General features: G+C 49.8%; 1 protein-coding gene across 3 annotated transcripts in view; it reads left to right on the forward strand.

Moving 5' to 3' along the window:
• The window catches only part of Znf423 (zinc finger protein 423), a 308,237-nt gene that overhangs the window by 139,765 nt on the left and 148,849 nt on the right, over positions 1-19,623 (forward strand). The window lies entirely within an intron of this gene.

Here is a 19,623-nt window from a genome sequence, read left to right on the forward strand (position 1 = left end):
ATCTCAGACTGGATAGTTTACAAACAATAAAAGTTTATTTAGCTCACAATTCTGGAAGCTGGGAAGGCCAATATTGAGGGTTCTGGTAAGGGCCTTCCTGCTGTGTCCTAACATGGCACAGGGCATCACATAGGCCAGGGTGTGTGTGAACAGGAGAGAAAAGAAATGGGGGAGGGGATGGAGCCCATTTTATCAGGAATTCTCTCATGCAGGCAGGTCCCCAGCCCCTGGTCATCTCTTAAAGGTCCCACCTTTAAGTTTTGAACATGAGAACTTTACAGGAAACACTTAAACCGTAGCTTGACTTCGTCCCTAAACCAAAATCTCCAAATCCTCACCTATGTGTCCCTTCCCAAGCTAAGTGTTTTTGAGGTGCTGGCTCTGGGAACCCAGTCAGGATTGGCTGGTCCAAGTCTAGCCCTGGGCTCATGCTGGTATTTGGATCTGCTGTGGAATGGATCATTCCCAAGTAAATGGGATACCCAGGCACATGGCCTCCCTAAAGGGTGGGAAGAAGAAATGCCCACTGCTTGGAGATCTTCTGCTCCTCACCCCATCACACCACCTGAAAATTTCCAAGTTTTTCTTTCTTAATGACAGTCTCATTTATCATGTGAACAACACAATTATATGCCATTGTTTATGACTTATGTGTGTTAGTACTTTCATTATTTAAATCATTAGACATTTTAAATGTGCTGCTATTGTGCTTGCCTTGGCCTGGCATTGCTTCCTTTTATAAATATACCTGGAGTCTCATCATGAAGGAAGACAGAACCTCCTGCCAACCTGGGGGAGCTGCTGGAGGCCCCTTCCCCATGAGTGGAGCCTCTTACTGACTTCCCTGGACCAAGCCTCCCTGGACTTCCTCTGGCTAGCAAGAGGGCGGGCGTCTGTGCGTCTTTTCTGTTGCAATGAGCTCTTTGGCTCCTCCTCTTAATACAAAAGACCCAAGTCTGGGCCCAGAGTAAGTTATTTGTAATGCGTTTTTCCAGCCTACATTGCAATATTAGCCATGACTGTCTGCTGTGTGCAAAAAGGAGGAGTCTGCGTTTGAAGTTTAATCCAGCTTCTACTTAAGCTCAGTCCCTGGGCAATCCTTTTTTCTGCCGCTGAGCTCAAACAGCCGGTTCTCAGGTTTGATCTGCTGCCCCACGGAGCCCTGCCCAATGTGAATTTGAAGAGTTTCCCCCGCCCCCCCCCCCCAACCAGGGAGACTTGCAAAAAAAAAGAAAGAAAGAAAGAAAAAAATGTCACCATGGTTCGGCAGCATGGGCTCCCATGGTGGTTCTTGGGTCCCTTCTGGATCCCCTGTGTCTGTTTTTGGAAGGTTGGCTGGCTAAGGCCCACCCAGGCTGCCGGCCTTCTGAGGGTGCCACGTCCCTTCCTCTGGGTCTCCGTGGAGCCCCTCTGAGCTCTCTCTGTTGGCGGATGGCAAGCACTGGGGAGTCTGGGAGTCCTGTCTGGCATGCGGGGGGCAGAGAAAAAGGAGGGAAAAAAGAGAGGGAAATGAAAGGCGAGAGTTTGTCGGGAACTGGTGCTGGCGGTGGAAACAGGAGCCGCAGCAGGACAGAACCTGGTGGCCTTCAAAACTTTTCTTCTCCCCTCTCGCCACATGACTCGGAGGATGCAGGCAGTAATTAAAGACCCCCCTGGCTCCTCATTTTCTGTGTCCACGCCTTTGATCCGGCTCATGTTGGGCGGCTATTTTCATTGTTCCTGCCTTTCTTTCATTCTCTTTTGATGGCAGAAATGATGATCTTTGATTCCAGAGTCGGAGGTGGGCAGGAGAGTGTTACAGGTCTTACATAATGTATCTCTCACATCTTATTTTTAAACGCAGGCATAATCAGGGCCGGGCAGAGGCCGGGTTTCATATCCACCCGTGTGCAGGGAGAGGTGGTTGCCTGCCCTGCAGGGCTGGCCTGGGGTAGTGGGGCCAGGCAGTCCTGGGCAACTGAATGGAAATTACTAGAGGAGCTTCCCCCTCCACCCCCTTCTAAATATAACCTGGAGGGAGTTTTTCCTAATTGTTCCCTTATGGGGGAATGTGCTGAGAGAGAGCAGGATGAGGACTCTGGCCTCCAGGCCCAGATCCTTTTGACGGCACTGTACTGTGGGAGGCCTGTGTGCTTTATTAGTGGATGTTAATAAACTATGGGGGACAAGCCACAGGAGGTGGCATATGAACCAGTAACACAGTAGCCAGGTACACTGGAGAGCTCGGCTAGATGAGGGGAGGTGGGAGGCACAGGCGGTGTTTCTTTCTGGTAGGTAGATATGTTTGCATGCCCTTCCCTATGCCCCACTGCTTCCCAGCGGAAGATACCGTGTGGTGGACAGGGACCTGAGGATGAGGCCTTGTGGGTGGTAGAAAGTCTATGGTCCAGGCCTAGAATGCTGATGGCCATGGTTAGTGGAAGGACGGAAAACTCAGGGTCCAGATGAGGCTAAGGGGACAAGCCAGTAGGGCTGGTAAATCCAGAACACCCGCTGCTCCTCAGCTTCCAGATTTCCAATGGTCTGTCTCCAAAAATTCCTTACAGATAGAAGGAAGAAGTCCTTCTCAGTCAGGGGACAGTGATGACAAAGGCTGCAGGATAGGAAAGCCTGGGTGTGGAGGGACAGGAGGTGACTGGATCCTTGGGGGTGAATAGAGCCTTAGGAGGCTTGCTGGGGAACAGTGGGCCAGCAGGAAAGGCTGGGGGTGGGTGTTGGCCAGTGTTTGATGGACTCTCCAGAGGCACATTTAGAAAGCTAGTGACCCCAGGGTGGCCAGTCCAAGGGCTGCGGGGCACTTCTAGGCAGTAAGTTCCCCTGGGCTAGAGGGTTTCTGCACATGATGCCTGGGGCCTCCTGCCAGCCCCCACTGAATACTGGGTGTTTATGAGAGTGTGGCCCCGTCCTAGAGGACACAAGCCCCTTAAGAATTGTCTTACACTGGGAGCAGTCTAAGGAAGGCTCATTCCCCAGGAATAAGTGGCAGGCAGGCACTGAATTCTTCAGTAGACATCTATTGAGCACCTGCTGTGTGCTAGGCCCTGTGTTGTGTGCTGGGCATATAATACTGAGCAAGACAGAGCTCAGTATTATATGGGGTTTGTAGTCCTTGGGGAGGACAATAGACAGCTCATCCCATAAATAACAGGGACACCTTCTAAGAAAACCATCATCAGGCAATTTCACCCTCCTATGACCATCATGGGGGGGGACTTTTGTAAGCCTTGCTGGTATGTGCCAACTCTTCTGTCAGGCCTCTTGATGCACTCAAGACATAGAACATAAAATGTACAAGGCTCCTACTGATATCATACAGCAGTCTGTCTTACAGAAAACTTTTGTTTTATAACTAGAAGAAGTATACTCTAAATGACAAAAAGTATAGGATAGTAAACACACAAACCAGTGAGTGGCATGGCAATTTATTTCTAAGTGTCACGCACTGCACCTAACTGTATGACTGCAGTGCAGTTGGTTTGTTTATTTCAGCATCACCACAAACACATGAGCGATGCCCAGTGACACGCCATTATGGTAGTTGCTAGTCACGAGACAATAGTAATTTTCAGCTCTGTTATAATCTTATGGGACCAGTGTGGTACATGTGGTCCACCATTGATTTAAATGTTGTCATGCGTGGTGCATCACTGCCCATCATCACAGGCAGTGAAGTGCCGAAGGAAGAACATGAGGCATGAGAAAGAAGCAGTGGTGTCTGACAGATCCACACTGAAAATGAGGGTATCAATGAACAGGGGCTATGGGGAATGGGAGAGCAGAGGGAGGGCTCAAGAGACCCTCGCAGGAGGGTGTTAGTCATTGGATGAACCATCAGAGACAGTGTTGGATATGTGGTGAGCAGGAGGTGTACGTGGAGGGTGAGGGACCAGGGTAGAGCAGCTGGGGAGCTGAGGGCCTTGGCATCAGCAGATTTGCTTATCATTGAGCTCATTGCTTTGGGTGGATGATGTTGGACAAGTGGCGAAGCCAAAGAGATCCAGTCAGTACAGGTGGAGGAGACAGAACAAAGGGTGTATTGAAGAGCTGTTTTAGATGGCAGAGTTGACAGGACTTGGAGATGGATTAAATGCAGGCCGGGGGAATACAGGTGTCAGGATGAGCCCTGGGTTTCTGACTTGGGCATTGGGTGAACACAGGTGTCTTTCCTGGAGTACAGAGGTCTACAAGAGGACAGGAGTAGAGAAAGAGAAATCTGTTCCCTCCTGATAGTACTGGACCAGGGGAGGAATCTGGGGACAAAGCAGGTGAGTACAGTGATTGGAAATCCAGGGATGCAGAGCTTGGCTGTTGCTCAGTCCCCAGAAGACCCCATGGTGCCTGAGGGTAGGGACCTCCCCTGCTCTGTCGGGCCCACCTAGCTAATGCCCAGCCCACTGTAAGCACGTAACTGGTGTCTGTTGAGGGAACCTGTTCCAGGAGGCTACAGAGCAAGTACAACACAATGGGATGGGGTTGCTGCCTCATCTTTGAAGATTTTGTCCCAGGCTTCCCTCTCCCCAGTGTCAGTCTTTGAGAACTTTGTGGTTGCTACCTTCTGGTGGGAGGCCCATGTTCTGGCCCTTGAACTCGTATACTGGCTGGGCTGCCCATGGCTGCTGGCTGCCACCCTGGATGGGGGCACTTGTCCAGTCTTCTTGTTCCTTTGCAAGCCCTCTTGGCCAGCCTAGCCAGGCTGCTGTTGGTGGTTCACAGGTTGCTGCCTTTCTGGGCTGACATGAGAGGGTTGTATATTTCTGTCTGCTGTTCAGAGTGCGCACAAATCTGCTTCTCTGGTATGTGCAGAGCCTGGTGGCCAGCCCTCAGCCCTCCCACCCTGTTGCCTGTCAGAGCCCCTGCATTTATGGCCAACCACATCTGGCATTCCTCTTGCAAATGAGTTGGGAGTAAAGTGGGGTGCTGCCTAGCCTGGCAGGAGGGGCTCCTCTTCTGGGCAGGGGAGGTTCTGGGAAGCTGAGGGTATCAATATGGTTCCATCCTCTTTATGAGCTAGATCACTGCTGTGGGACCAGACAGATCTCCTCAAGTTGCCGCCTAGGGTCTGGAAGCCTGATGCCATAGAACTCGCCATCACCTGAGCAGTTCCATGAGGGGACTCAGCTTCCCGTTCCTCATTTTCATCCTCAAAGTAGGCTTTTCAAGAGAGGGTTGGCCAGGTCTGGGCAGGCAATTGCAAAGCAAATGTACCACTGCATAGTTTTCTGGCTGCAGCCTGGGGTCTTTTCTATTCCAGCCCTATTTCTCTTATTGCCCAACTTTTGTGTTGAGTAAGCATTAATAGCCTCATGATAATTTGTAAATGTCCCTTTATTTTTTTCTCAGGGCAATTTGAGAACCTAAATACCCCTGGTATATCCGACTGTGTTGTTATAGTTATACAACCCGGAATTCAATAGCTAAATCAAAGGTAGCACACTTAGCTGAATTTTGAGAAAAATGTTCTCATTATCCCAGCGCCCTGTTTTCACAGTTCTGTGTTTTCTGTTGGTCCTTGTCACATATGAGCGTTTACAGGATTATAGCAGGGAGTACCTAATGTATTTTGCTTTTTTTGCCCAGTGAGTTAGTTCATGGTCTGTGGTCCTCCTAGCTTCTCCAGTAACTGTTGGAGGATCCAGTGTGAGACGTGGACCAAGCACTCAGCTTCATGCCTGGCATGCTGGAAATTCCCAGGAAGCTTTTCCTCCTCCCAGGGTCCTTTTGGACACTGGCATCCCGAGAGGACTGGTGGCAGAGAAGAGAGAGCTCTGAATCTAGTGTCAAGAGAACTGGGTTCTAGCCCTGCAGTAGCACCACTAAGCACCTGTGAGTGAACTTGGCCCTTTGTCTGCTGGGTGTCAATTTCTGTCTAAAGACAGATTTCATCCACCCCTGACATCCCAAAATTTGGAATTCCAAAGAAGGGATATACTTATACTAAGTATTTAGAGATCCACTTGTGGGTGGGAGGGAGAGGGGGTAGGAACAGGGGGAGAAATGGCCCAAACAATGTGTGCACATATGAATAAATGAATAAAGAAAAAAATAGATACACTTGTTAAATATAAAAATCTATTCTCAGAAATAGATTCTCTTGAAAGTATATATATATATATACTTTCAAGGCCAGTTTTGGTGGTAAACACCTGTAATCCCAGCACTTTGGAGGCTGGAGGAAGAGGAACTTGAATTCAGTGAAGCTTTGCTGTATAGCCAGCCTGGGCTACACAGTGAGTTCCTGTTTCGGAAGGAAGGAAGGAGGGAAGGAAGGAAGGAAGGAAGGAAGGAAGGAAGGAAGGAAGGAAGGAGGGAAGGAAGGAGGGAAGGAAGGAGGGAAAGCCATATACTTTCCTTATTAAGTATAAGAAGTGCTCCCAGGATGAAGTGTAAGGTGCATATATTCTGAGTTCTTCTTTGTAGCTCTTAGCCCAGCAGTGATTTCCCACTGTCATGGTATGGTTTTCTCACCAGTGTCTGTCTCTACATGAGATGGTGAGCCTTCTTAAGGGCCACCTTGGCCTGGTCACCACCAAATTCCAATGTTGGTGGAACATAGAAGTGCTAAGTAACTGTTCACTGGGTGAAAGGTCAATAGCATAGTTGGTGACTGGCCAGGACTAGTCCCCACTCTCCTGGCCACCATAGATCTGTAGCCCAGAGAGGGGCCCCTTCTTCCCAGGGTTGGGGCTGGACAGAGAAGCTGTTGGGGGCTCCCTCCCCCCTGAGGCTCCCTTGCCTTTCGCAGATACCCAATGGGACAGAGGCCCTGGGCTGGTGATGGTAGAAGAGTCCCTTGGATACCCACCCTATTGAAGATTTGTTGGCTGTCAACATAGGGCACGGACATGATAATTGTCATTGTAATTAAAGAACCACCATTTGTAGTGCATCTAGGATAACATGTAGCTCTGTCATTATTATAGCTGCCTCGTGAGGTAGGCATTGTGACCATCATCCCATTTTACAGACAAGGAAACTGAGGCTCAGCAGTGTGATAAATTGCTGAAGACCACTAGTGAGGAAGTGTCGGGGATGGCATTGGAGCCTGGCCAGCCTGCATGCCCCCTTCTGCTTCCATGGGCTCAACATCCCATGAGCTTCCCACCTCCCCTTCCTGTCTCTCAGGCCTTCCTGCTGTGCTCGGGGCAATGCCCCATCTGTCAGAGGTTCTGTTCCGGCCAGATGCAACTTGCCTCCAGGGATCTCAGACCAGGACAGTTGCTGCTGAGGGAGGCGAAGAGAACTGGCAGCCTCAGTCTCCGTCCAGACTCTGGCACTGTGAGTAGGGCCTAAGGGGCTGGCAGCCCTTGGCTCGCCCCCAGGGCTGGCCTTCTGTGCTCAGCCTCCTTTCCTGAGCAGGTGGAGTGGGATTCACTTGGCTGGCCAGTGAGCTCAGGCAAACCCTGAGCGCATCCTTGCTCCTTTCTCCTGTGGCGGAGGGAGGAGCTGGAGGAGTGAAGTAGAGAGGGGATTGAGAGAAAAGGGCAGGACAAGAGCAACTGAGGAAAGGGGCAGTCCAGGTGAGCAGGCCAGGTAGGCAGAGCTGTGAAGGGCGGAGGGCTAGAAGCTCTCAGATAGCTGGCTTATGAGAGAGAAGGGGGCAAGGAGGGGACCTAGAGGAGGAGAAATGGAAAGAAGTGTAGAAGCAATGAAGGAGACAGAGACAGGCAGAGGTGGAGGAGGGTGTTGGGAGGAGAGGCTGTGTTAGGTACAGAAAGAATTCTAATGTTTGAAAGTCATAACACACAAAGGTTGGATGGCACAGCATAGACACAGAGTGAAGAACTGTGGCCCATCAACATGTAGTGGCCGAACGGTGTGCATGTGCTTGGGGTGGTTGAAGCTGTGGACTTCACTCTCACGGGCTCCCTCAGGCAGACTGGGCCTCACAGCTGTCACCTTGATGTTTGACGCTCTGGTCGATGATAAGTCTGAGGCCTCCTTAGCCTCTGCTTTGCTGCACACAGCCTGTCATTTAGTTTCTGAAGCCATCCTTCCAGTGCAAGGTTTGTAAATCTTTATGAAGGTGGCTGCTAACGTGAACTTAGCAGTGTTAATACACTGGAGTTTTTTTTCCCTCTCTCTTGATCCCCCTTCCCCTCCCCAAAGCACTTGATGACCAGAGCTGTCTTGGCTATGGGAGAAGCAAGATGCTAGAGGGAACCCATGTTTCATTTTTCATTTAAACTTGGAGCTGCTTTGTCTGGAGGCTGGTAGATTCCATTTTCCCCAAACCAGAGTTGCTGCTGCCATGGCTCAGGATAACGGGCACTTTTGGTGTTTGGTTATTTCCCCAAACCTACCCTTCACTTGTTTCCTTTCCTATTGGAACTTGGAAAGCTACCCCACCCAACTCCAGGGGGTCACAGATGTAGGGGAAGCAGTGTGTGTTGGGGGGAGACATGATAATTTCTTAGATAGGTCTCTCTCCCCACCAGCCTTGATCAGCACAGGCACTTAGCAGCCTTAAAGGTGGCCAAGGGCTCCTGGCTATGTGCCCCCGAGGAGACTGGGACCCAGAGATCCCAGTCAGGCTGGTGTTCTTCAGCCAGCCCTTGATGATGTGTCGGGACATTTGTGTGACATTGATCAGGTTTTGTGTCTCATGTCAGATCTTTTTGATGTTTCTTATTCATTCATTCAGTAAATAAATAATTGAGGACCTCTCTGGGACATCTGAGATTGTCCTGGGAAATCCAGAAATACTCAACATCTGTTGGATGTCCTGTGAACTACTAGCTCCAGGTTGTCCACCCTTTCAACGTTGGATAACACTGGATTCCTTTAGGGGACATCATATTTTCACTGAGCTGGGCTTTCAGTGGTTGCTCTGGGCAAAAAGCAAAAAGAAAACCTATATGGAAACAGAAATAAGGGTCTTGGAGACCTGCAAGGATTGGGGACTTTATGTTTGGAGCAGTGGGGAAGGATTTGGACGGTTTTAAACAGGGCAGTGATGTGAGGAGACCTGTGCTCAGATGCTGTGATGTCTCCATTAAACTGGAGGTGGACCTGGGTGAGGAGCTGCTGCTGTGGCTCATGGTGATTTGGACTGAACTTGAAAGTGGCAAAAGTGAGCAGTTAGGTGGATAGATGTCAGGACAGACAGATTCTGTGACCAGTCCAGTGTAGGGGTGAGGAGAAGGAGAATACAGAGGAGCTCAGGAGTTGGAGAAGAGAGATGACCAGTGGACATCTCGCCCTTCTGTATGATTTCTAATCACTTCTGGTTACTTAATATCTAATCACTTGTTTACTCTGATTCTTCACCTTCCCCACCAGCTTGGCAATTCTACAAGGTCAGAGGCTCGGTCTCATTCCCTGCTGCTTCCCACTGCCCTGACCACACCCACTCAGCTTTCACACAGGTCCCCACTTTCTCATTTCATGGCATTAGCATTGGTAATACTGTCATGTCTCCTGACGCAAAAGAAATACATAATTGTCCCTTTTTTCAGGAAATCAGGTCTATCCAACACAAGTATTTCTGTCCAAAAATTTAGTAGCTGTTTGAAAAATAAAACATGTAAATCTAGAGAAAAACTGCTATTTTTCTTTCATTCTTAACTCAGTTACTAACGGAATGTGTAAAATGCAGATTCACATCAAGCAGATCCAAGTGGGCCCCCAGCTGCATTTCTAACTAACTCCCAGATGAAACCTATGCTGCTGGTCCAGCCACCTTGTGAGTGGGTGACTGGTGATGGCTCAATCTACCAGCTCCACGTGAGAAACACCTTTCCCATGCTTTTTGCTCCCTGAAGTGAGCTTTGCCTGCTCCCAGGCATGAGATATAAGGTCTGCTGTCCATGTGATATGTGGTTATCCCATATCCTTCAGCAGAAATCCTTGCCATCCCCCATCCTGGGCTCCAAGTGGCCCACAGTCTTCATGAGGTCCTATCAGGTCCTGATCAAGGACATTGTTGATCATGGCTCCCACCTGAGGTGGTCTCCATGCACCTGGAGTGTACTTGCTAGTGCAGGCTTGCCCCATTGCTGGGTCTTTCCTTTGAGTCACCTGACTATGGGAAGCTCTGCACCTGTCTTAGGTGCAGCATGCCAGGCCCCTTTCCACTCCCTTCTCAGAGCACAGTCCCATTAGGGCTGATCACTTCCACTTCCTGCCCCAGGGATCACAGCCCTTTCTTTCTTGGCAGTTACTGGTTGTTGGGAATGTCCAGGTCTGGGGACTTAAATTTTCCCAGGTGGAAGGGTAGGAGGTTGCCCCCCACCCTTCCCTTGCACTTTTCAGTTTCTGGTGAATTCCATCTGTGATGACACAAAATCAGGCTTACGGGCCAAGGCTGGACTGTTGCTGTTTGCTCAGTGACTCATTGACCAGTCGTTTCATGTATTTATTCCTTCATCCCCTTGTGCACCAAGTGCTTGTCTGCTATTGTTGGCTGGTGATCAGGAGTACCATGGGGTGTGTGCACACCTGTGTGAGAGTGTGTGCATGCTTGTTGCACACCTGTGCATAGGTTTGTGTGGGGAGCATGTGTGTTTGTGGGTGTGTACGGAACACACATGCACGTGTGCACTGAACATGACTTGCAGGTACACACAGATACATGTGTAGGTACCTATGCCTGTGTGTGCATTTGTGTACAGGTCTGTGTGCAGGCAGGATCATCAGCTTTGGAAACTTCCCTGGCCTACATCCATCCTGGGCTGGAGGAGCAGAGCTGCTGTTGGGTAGAGCAGATTTTGAGCTTGGCTTCATGTGCGTGTGAGCACTTGGGTGTGTTTTAATTAACTAGAACATTTGCCTGGAAATGAGCAGCGGCGGCAGCAGGCGCAAAGACAGCTGGAGGGGGCGGGGTGGTGGCAGCCTGGTGGAGGCCATGCAGCCTGTGTGTCAGTGTGCCAGTCCCGGCTGATGGCACCAGGGGAGGGTGGGGGGCAGGTAGCCATCCCCCCTGCAGAAGGGGATTCTGGGAGTGGTTGAATTCTCTGTAATTCCCAAGACTCCTTCCTACCTGGTTAATGGTTCTAGCACAAGGGGATGTCTAGCTCCTGACATGACCAAGGAGAGGCTTTGCACCCGTGAGCCACACAGGACTGACTATTCTCCCTGTTTAGCACCTGACACATAATGGGTCTTCTCTACATATTTATTGCATGAATGAGCCACCCCTTGATAGAGGGAACTGAGGCTCAGAGAGGTTAAGTGATGTCTCCAGGGTCACACCGCATGTTAGGAGACCAATTAGAAACGTTGACTTGTTTCTAACCCATGTGATGCTGGCATAAGGAAGTGTACTGTGTCATCTCTGAGTGCATGGACACACACCCTACAGGTACGTACCTTCCTCCTGCTGCAAAAGGCTCTTCACTTGACTACAGAGCCCTCGTCCGTGTGGTTGGGGGGAAGGGTGTCTTCCAAGGGCTACTTGCTGAAGTAGAGTTTTTTCCCTCATGGTGAGGGTGGAGAAAAAGGAGGTCCTAACTAGAGAGGAAGGCTGGACTCAGTCCCTTCCTAAGGCAAGGTAGCCTCTGGTTGCTCTCGGGGCACAGACTTCCTGAAGAAAACCTCTCTCAAAGTCTCAACTCCTCTCCTGCCTTCTGGTCAGTTCCAAAGTCTTGGGTCCCCTGTGACTCCAGCCCTCCCAGGAGCACCCCAGAAGAGGGGCTTCTCCACTTTCTTTGGCCTTTGTTTTCTCTTCATTTCATTTCATCTCCAGGTCCTCTGAATCCAGCCTCGTTCACATCTCCCTGCTGTCTAGTAGTCCAGGGGGTGGACTGCCAGTGACTGTGACTCCGGCAGAGTGATAACACCTTTTAGAGCCTCACTGTCCTTTGGTGACACCACATTCATTCACACTGGCTGTAACTTATTGTGTACACTTGACCAGAATTTCCACCTGTCCCTAAAGATGTACACTGGCTGCTGCTCACTGAGGCCATGCTGTGTACTGTGCACGCATGTGGCAGATCCCTTAGGCACCCAGCAACGCATATGTGAGGAGAGGCCTGAGGACCTAAGCCCACTTCCGGAAGAGGCTGTTCCGTCCTGTGCCCAGCTCACCCTCGCTCATGGGCTCCTGCTCACAGAGGGAATCATGGGTGCTGCTTAAGTGGTTATTCCTCTGTCTTTTTGCTCTATACCCAGCTACATTTATAGAGGTTACAAGTGCTCGTGCACTTCTGTAGTACCTGCATTTCCCTGTTATCTGCCAGTTTATCACTTGGAACAATTTCTGTTCTCAGGATGGCAGCTTTCTTTTCTTTTTTTGGCCCTTTCTGTTTGCTCTATCTCTTCATGGTCTTTTATGAGTTTTCCATAAATTAAGACTGACGTAGCACCAGGCCTGCCTGTCCTTGGTGTCTCTGATCACCCAGTTAGGTGGGTTTTCTGGGTTAGAGGGGACCCTTCAGTGGTCCCACCATACTCTTCCTCGCCCCGGCACTGTCTTTAGTCTGTGCTAGAGTGTGTGCTCCTGAGGCAGGGCCCGTGTTTCTCCCTTTTAGACTCACAGAGTGCCTCGCTGGAGAGGCCTCATTATTGTAGACTAAATGGATGGCCACACCAGGATTCCCAGCTGGGGACAGAGAGTCTGTGTCCACATGCATGTGCACACACTCACGTGTGGCTGTGCTGGCACGTGTGTGCATAAACGCATATGTGTGCACATTTGTGCCAGGGTATGTACAAACATGTCTGTTTTGGCCCTTCAGCCCAGTGCTTCCATTTAATTGGTTTTCTGAAAAAGGTGCCTGCTTTAATTCTTAATTAGAAATCACAGCCAACTGCAGCTGGAGGTTTTGCTCATGACTGGGTTTTCCTTAATATGCCCCAAGTCCAGGTGGCCTCCCTTAGGGTCGGGCTGGACACCTGGGTGCCTCCCTGCTGGTGGATGTGTCTTAATGCCTACAAGATTACCATATAATGTTTTGGTAAGTCCTGCATCAGATTTTGCCCATGTAGGAAAACAAATGCCAGTGGAGAGAAGCTTGAGGTAGGGCAGAGGTGTACCCGAAGGGGGCGTGGGGTGCCAGCATCCATTGGAAGTGATGGGGACCCTATCCTTCCATCTGTGAGTCCTGCTGAAAGCCGCAGCCTCCATCAAGTGGGATCTCCCTGTGGCCTGTTTTCTCCCAGGCTGGGACGCATTCGGCATAGATGTTGTAGGGTAAGATGATCTGTGCAGGCTGTATCAGGCAGGGAGTAACTACCTGGGCACCAGGGCGGGATAGGGAGCCTGGTGGAAACTACCCCTGGGTTCCTGCGCCCCAACAAGGGCCCAGGCAGGTGTTCAGACAGCTCTAGGGTCTGTGTAGCTTCCAGGTGGGCGCCTCCTGGTGGGGGCTGCCTTGTATACTGGCTCAGGGCAGCCATAGCACTCTGGGGACATGCACTGATGCTCCAGTCTTTTTTTCCAGAATGCTGTTGAACTGTGGTTCAACTATTTTGGCTGCTTTGACTGGGATTTCTTCTTTCTTTTTTCTTTTTTTGGCATCACTAGGATTTGAACTCAAGGCCTTGTGCTTTCTAGGCAAGTGCTCTACTACTTGAGCCACACCTTGAGCCCTTTTTGCTTTGGATTATTTTTCAGTTGGGGTTTTGTTCTCTCTGCCCTGGCTGATCTTGAGCCTCCTTCCTCCAGATGTCCACCTCCTGAGTAGCTGGGATTACAGGTGTGAGCCACTAGGCAAAGCTTTGGCTGTGATTTCTACTTGGCTCCACCAATGACTGGGAACAGTAGGTCTTAACTCCTCTGTGCCTTACTTTTCTTCTCTGAAAAGTAGGAATTGCAGACAGTGCCTGCCCTATAGGGTCACCAGGAAGAATGGAGACAGTGCATGTCTGTAATCTCTTCTTTACACTTCTGAATTCCAGAAAGCCGGGAACCTTGAAGTATATGTGTGTGCACATGGAACTCATTTGGTAGTAAAATTTGATGTGACTGGATATAAAGCTATTTATTATTATTATTATTATTATTATTATTTATTTTGGTGAATACCTCTTGTTGCAGACAAATCAATGTACTTATCCCTGCCAAGTACTCAAGAAATGCACTGTATTGACTTTCTAGAATCTGAGAAAGCCTGATTCTGGTGCACATCTAGCTGCAAAGGGGCTGAGGATTGCATATGTGAAATATCTTAGGAGCCCAACCCAGAATAAATGCTCAGTAGATGTTAAGTTGAGCTGTCATGTGACCTCACCAACAGAGCCACACTTCCCAACTTCTGCCTTTTCCTTTCTTCCTGTCTCTCTCAGCCACGCAGGGTGGGGCCTTTCGTCTGCTTGTAAGTCATCCTGGCACAGCATGTGTGCAGTCCCTCCCCTGCCATTCCTCTGGCAAGAGTGGGATTTGTGCCTGGCTCCTCAAGGAAGGGTCAAGACCCTGCTTGGCTCTGGCAGTGGGTTTCTTTAGAGTGGCTGCTGCCAGGTCCTATAGAACAGGACCAGAGGAACCCCTTCACACATCGCCCAGTCCTGCTGCCACTTCCAGGGCACAGTCATCCTCGTGTTGGAGCACACTGACAGGTGCTCCCTGGGTGCAGGGCACAGCTAATGAGGGATGCTGGGCTTTCCTAGTCACAGGAATACTGTTGGCTCCAAAGGGCCTTGCCCAGAGGCTGTGGGGTATAGCACTGCATGGGACTGTGAAGGAAGGCAATTAGGAAAATTGGAGGTGAGCCGCCTTTTATTCATATATTTATGTTGACTCCCCAATAAGACATCTCCTTTGAGATGCTTGTCGTGCCATGTTTCCTGTCTGACTCCCTTGGTGAACTGAGCAGTTCTCATCTGGGCAATGCCCTGCTTTTGTGCTCCGGGCACAATTCCATTCTCTTCACAGCACTCTTTAAAGAGACCAACACATGAAAAAGATGCTTGAGACATCTCGCCTCAAGCCGGTGTTGACAGCTAGCTGTACTTTATCTTCATGTTTGGGTTGTAAAACCCAGCAATTAGGAAAATCCCTGCTTCAGATTAATTGTAGCCTGCGTTGGCTCAAAATGAGGCAGCCTGCTGCTTCCCCTGGCTTTCAAAGCTTTTGAGGTAGGGGAGCTGGAGCACATGGGGAAACTGAGTCTCAGTCAGGGAAGTACACTTACTGGAGATTTTGGGGGGCTGGGCAGAGATGAGGCAGGGCTAGCATGTAGGCCCCCGTTCCTTGTCTGCCCTGCTTCCTGGCACCAGGGTGACTGCCTGCCTCTGAGTCTACCTGCTGGCATTGTTAGGCAAGGTAGGGCAGGCGTTGTCACTTTAAGGTGGGCAGATGGCTCCCCCACAGTCCTTTTTGGATCCCTGCCCTGAGGGGTCTGATACTTCAGGGACTGATGGCCTGGGCTGGGCCACACACACATGCAGTGTGCTTTCTTTGGAAGAAGGCATGCATTTTTCTGGCTGTGATCTGTGGATGCCAGCAGCAATCTCTCACAGAGGCAGGCTGAGGGCCAGGGACTGGGAAAAACTGATATTGGCTAGTTGATGGCATCTACCACGTGCTGGGTGCTATGCTGAGTGTCTGCATATCAGAGACCAGTGCTGTGTACTTTCCCTTTTGAATGTCACCAGGCAGAACTGCCCAGCTACGGCAGTTGCTGTCTGCACTCTGGGCCAGGGCAACATCCAGCCCAGCACCAGCCACCCCTAATTTTGCCTTTCCTCCTCTCTTCACTCCATAAGGCTATTGCCTGATTGAGGGGAACAGGACACTCTTGGTGTCTCCTCCCTTCCTATCCTGGTTGTAGCCAATAACCCCACAACCAGCAATGGCACTTTACAATTTATGAAGTATTTTCACAGTTATTATTCTCCTCTGACCTTTGCTGTGAAGTACACAGAGCCAAATGAGTGGAAATGAGGCTCATTAGGACAAGACTTAGGTAGGGCCACACAGCCCAGGAGTCAGGAAGCAAGCCCCCTGGGCTGTGCTTGACAGGCTTGATGTGGGGTGTTGGGCTGGGGTGATACCATCAGCAGTATTATTTCTTGTGCTTCTCTTGTGAATCCTGATGGTAGCAGAATGAAGCTGGGGACTCTCTCAGGATTTCCACGTGCAACCCCTGCATGCTGGGCCCAGATCCCATGACTGTGGAGTCTGTTCCCCCCTGGATCTGTCTGGCCAGCCTGGGTGCTCTGAGTGCTGTGGGCCCTCTGAGGGACTTGGCTCCAAGGATGGCTCAGGAGAGTCTGTGAGCAATGGCCCTGCTGTGTCTGAATGAGGAAGGTGTCCCTGATCCTGTCCCCTGGGTCTGATGCCTGGCTTTCAGGGAAGCCCTTGTCGAAGACAAGACAGAGTTAAGACCATTCTTGCTACAAAACTTCCCACCACTCTGGTTATTTACTCTTTACATCCTATTTAGTTTCTTGTATTAGAGTAGTTTTCTCTATCTTCACTTTTGATTGACAAGGTTTTAGCTACCCAAGATTTAATGTGATCTGAAAAATTTTAATGGAAAATTTCAGGTATCAATAATTCTTAAGTTTTAAATGGCACATTTTTGTTTTTTTTTGAGGCAGTACTGAGTTTTGAACTCAGGACTTCACACTTGCTAGGCAGACACTTTACCACTCTAGCTCTTCTTGCTGTGGTTATTTTGGAGCTATGGTCTCAATTTTATTTTGCCCAGGTTGGGGTGCACCTCAACCTTCCTATTTTATGCTTCCCACCAGACCCGATATGATAAGTACATACCACCATGTCTAGCTTTTTCCCATTGAGATGGGAGGTCTCACGAACTGTTTTTTGCCTGGGCTGGCCTGGAACAGTGATCCTCCAAATGTCAGCCTCCTGCATAGCTGGGAATACAGGCGCACCCCACTGCACCCAGCTATTGGTTGAGATGGGATCTGGCTAACTTTTTGCCCTGGTTGGCCTCAGACTTCAATCCTCCCAATCTCAGCCTCTCAAGTAGTGAGGATTATAGGTGTGAGCCACTGGTGCCAATATTATGGTACACTGTTTTGAATAGCATGATGGAATCTTGTGCTGTCTGGTCGATACTTCCTGGATGGGAATTATCCTTTTATCCAGGGTGTCCACACTGCATATGCTACCCACCCATTATTCACTTTGGTTATTAGATTGACAGCTGCTGTACTGTGGGGCTTGTATTCAAGTAACCTTTATTTTACTTAAAAATGGCCCCAAACAGGAATAGTGATGCTAGCGATTTCGGCATGCCAAAGAGAAATCGTAGAGTGCTTCCTATTTAAGTGAGAAGGTGAAAGTAAAGTAAGATCTTGAGAGAGAGAGAGAGAGAGAGAGAGAGAGAGAGGCAGAGAGAGACTGACCACATAACATTTATCATAGTATGTTATTAATTTATTCCTGTGCTTAGTTTATAAATTAACCTTTACCATAGTTATGCCTAGGAAAAGAATGCGGTCTATATAATATGGGGTTTGCTGCTGTCTGAGGTTCCAGGCATCATCTGGGGTGTCTTAGAATGAGTCCTGCATGGTAACAGGCCACCACTGAACTTTTAAATTCTTCCCTTTCTCACTTTGGGGATCAGGGTGGTAAGAAATTGAAAGCTCTTGTCTACTGTGTCCCAAACCTGCTGTCCCATCAGGTGGTCCTGTCCTGGGCTTCCATGCACCGACATCTGAGTAGAAAGGGCAATAAACACATACCCCATTTATTCTGTGCTGGGCAGCACACGAACCCTTGCTAGTTAAATCAGCATAGGCAATCTTTGAGGTAGGGTCTACTATTGGCTCCCATTTTGTGGATGAGAAAGTGGAGAGTCAGTGGTGGAGCTAGGGTTTCAGCCTGGCCTGCCCAACTCCAGAGCTCATGGGCATATTTCCTGTGGCCCCAGCACTTGAGGCAACTCTGGGCCTAAGCACAGGGATGCTGGTGGCTGGCTTGGAGGCCATGGGAAGGAAGTCTGGCCTTGTGGATGGAGCTGGTCCTCTTGCCTCTTCACTGGCTCACTGACTTGTGCTTACCTCCTTTCTCCTTTACCCTGTGCCTTCTTTCCTGTGGCTTCCAGTCCTGTCCACTGGCTTTTTGTTCCCCCTCTGCAGTTGCCCTAATGACTTAGCCCAGGTGGCAAGTTGCATAGAGAAACTACCCTAGGGAAATAAGAGTCCTTGCTACTAGCCTGGGCTTCAGGTGTGCACACAGTGGCCCTCCCTGGGGATCTTGGGCTGGGCCTACCTTACCTCCAGCTGCTGGGCAGGAATGGAGGACCTGAGAGTGTTGTATGCATGTGTACCTGTGTGTGTGATGTATGTAGCTTTATGTATGTGGTTGTGTCTAGTGTAACTATGCACATATAACTGCAGGTATGTGACTGTGTGTCCTTTGGCACCATCTCATAGAACTATGTGTGTCTGGAGTTCTCTGTGTATGCTTATGTAGCCATGGTATATGTAGGTGGCTGTGTCCGTACCTGAGTTTCTGTGAGTGTTCAAGGCTTGGGGCTTGGTTGAGGGGCCCCAGGAACGTATGGTGGGAGCTCGTTACCTCCTCTGCTTGTTGAAACACTCTTTGTAGAACATAGTTACACACGTTTAGATAATTAGAACAAAAGCCAAAAGAACAATTCTGTTCAAAGAGACAAAGCTGGGAGGTAGAGGCTGCCTAGGATCCGGGGGGCCACACTCTGTCTCCCTAGCTCTCTGTGGCCTCTGCGTTTTGATCGCACTGTTTAGAAAATCCCTTTGTTGTAGGATAAACTGCCATTGGCCTGCACATTTCTGCTGTGAAGTTTGCTGTGTTTCGGGACCCACTCGGGACAGCGAGGCCATTAGGAGCTGATTAAATGAGCTGATTTTAATTTGTTCAGTGGTTACAGATGCACAGACCTTTCCATGCCCTTTTCTCGAGGCTCTATTTATTTATTAATTCCTCCCCCAACCAAAAAAAAAGGAAAAAGACCTCCAAGTCTCTCCTCTCTTCCCATCTCCCCCCACTCCCCTTGAAAATAAACATATGAAAACATTTTTAACAAGAATTCATCTGGGTAAGAGGCTCGGACCATGGCTCTGTGGGATTAGCCTCCAGAGGTGCCAAGGGGCCCCATGTCTGCGAGCTGGGGTCCAGCAGGGTTGGGCCACCCACTCTGGCTTAGTGTGAGGAGCTAAGCTTAATGGAAGCCGGCAAGGACTTCAGTCTCTTCCAACTGCCTGGAAGTCTGTTTCCGTCCTTGGCTTCCTCTCTTGCCTTGGTTAATTCTTATTCACCCTGTTAGTCTCAAAGAGAGGTTGCTTTTCCAGGAAGCCCTCCAGCACTCCTATGGTACCCCTGTTCTCCCACAGCCCCGTGGATGTCTCCAGCCATAGCAAGCCATCCAACAAACACGTCCAGTGTCTTGTCAGCTTCACTGGCTGGGAGCTCTGCAGGGCAGGGACCACCTGTGGGGTTCACCCTTCCACCTCAGCACCGAAGTTCCTGGTGAGCTGTAAGTTGGTCACGGATCTCCACTGAACAACGTATGAGAGAATGATGAGCAGGTGGGTGGGGGTGACATCTGCATTCACAAGAGCTCTCCTGCACACCAAGCTCTGTGGGTCAGGACCCCAATCCTACCTTTTCTGAATCCTACCTTTTCTACCTTTTCTGGGCTGCAGTTGTGTGTCCCAGGCAAACTTGTCCCTTGCTGTGGGAAGTGGGGCCCAGTCTTTCTTCTCTGGGGTGGGGTGAGGATGCAG

This window comes from Castor canadensis, chromosome 15 (assembly GCF_047511655.1).
Source record: "Castor canadensis chromosome 15, mCasCan1.hap1v2, whole genome shotgun sequence".
NCBI classification, from domain to species: domain Eukaryota; kingdom Metazoa; phylum Chordata; class Mammalia; order Rodentia; family Castoridae; genus Castor; species Castor canadensis.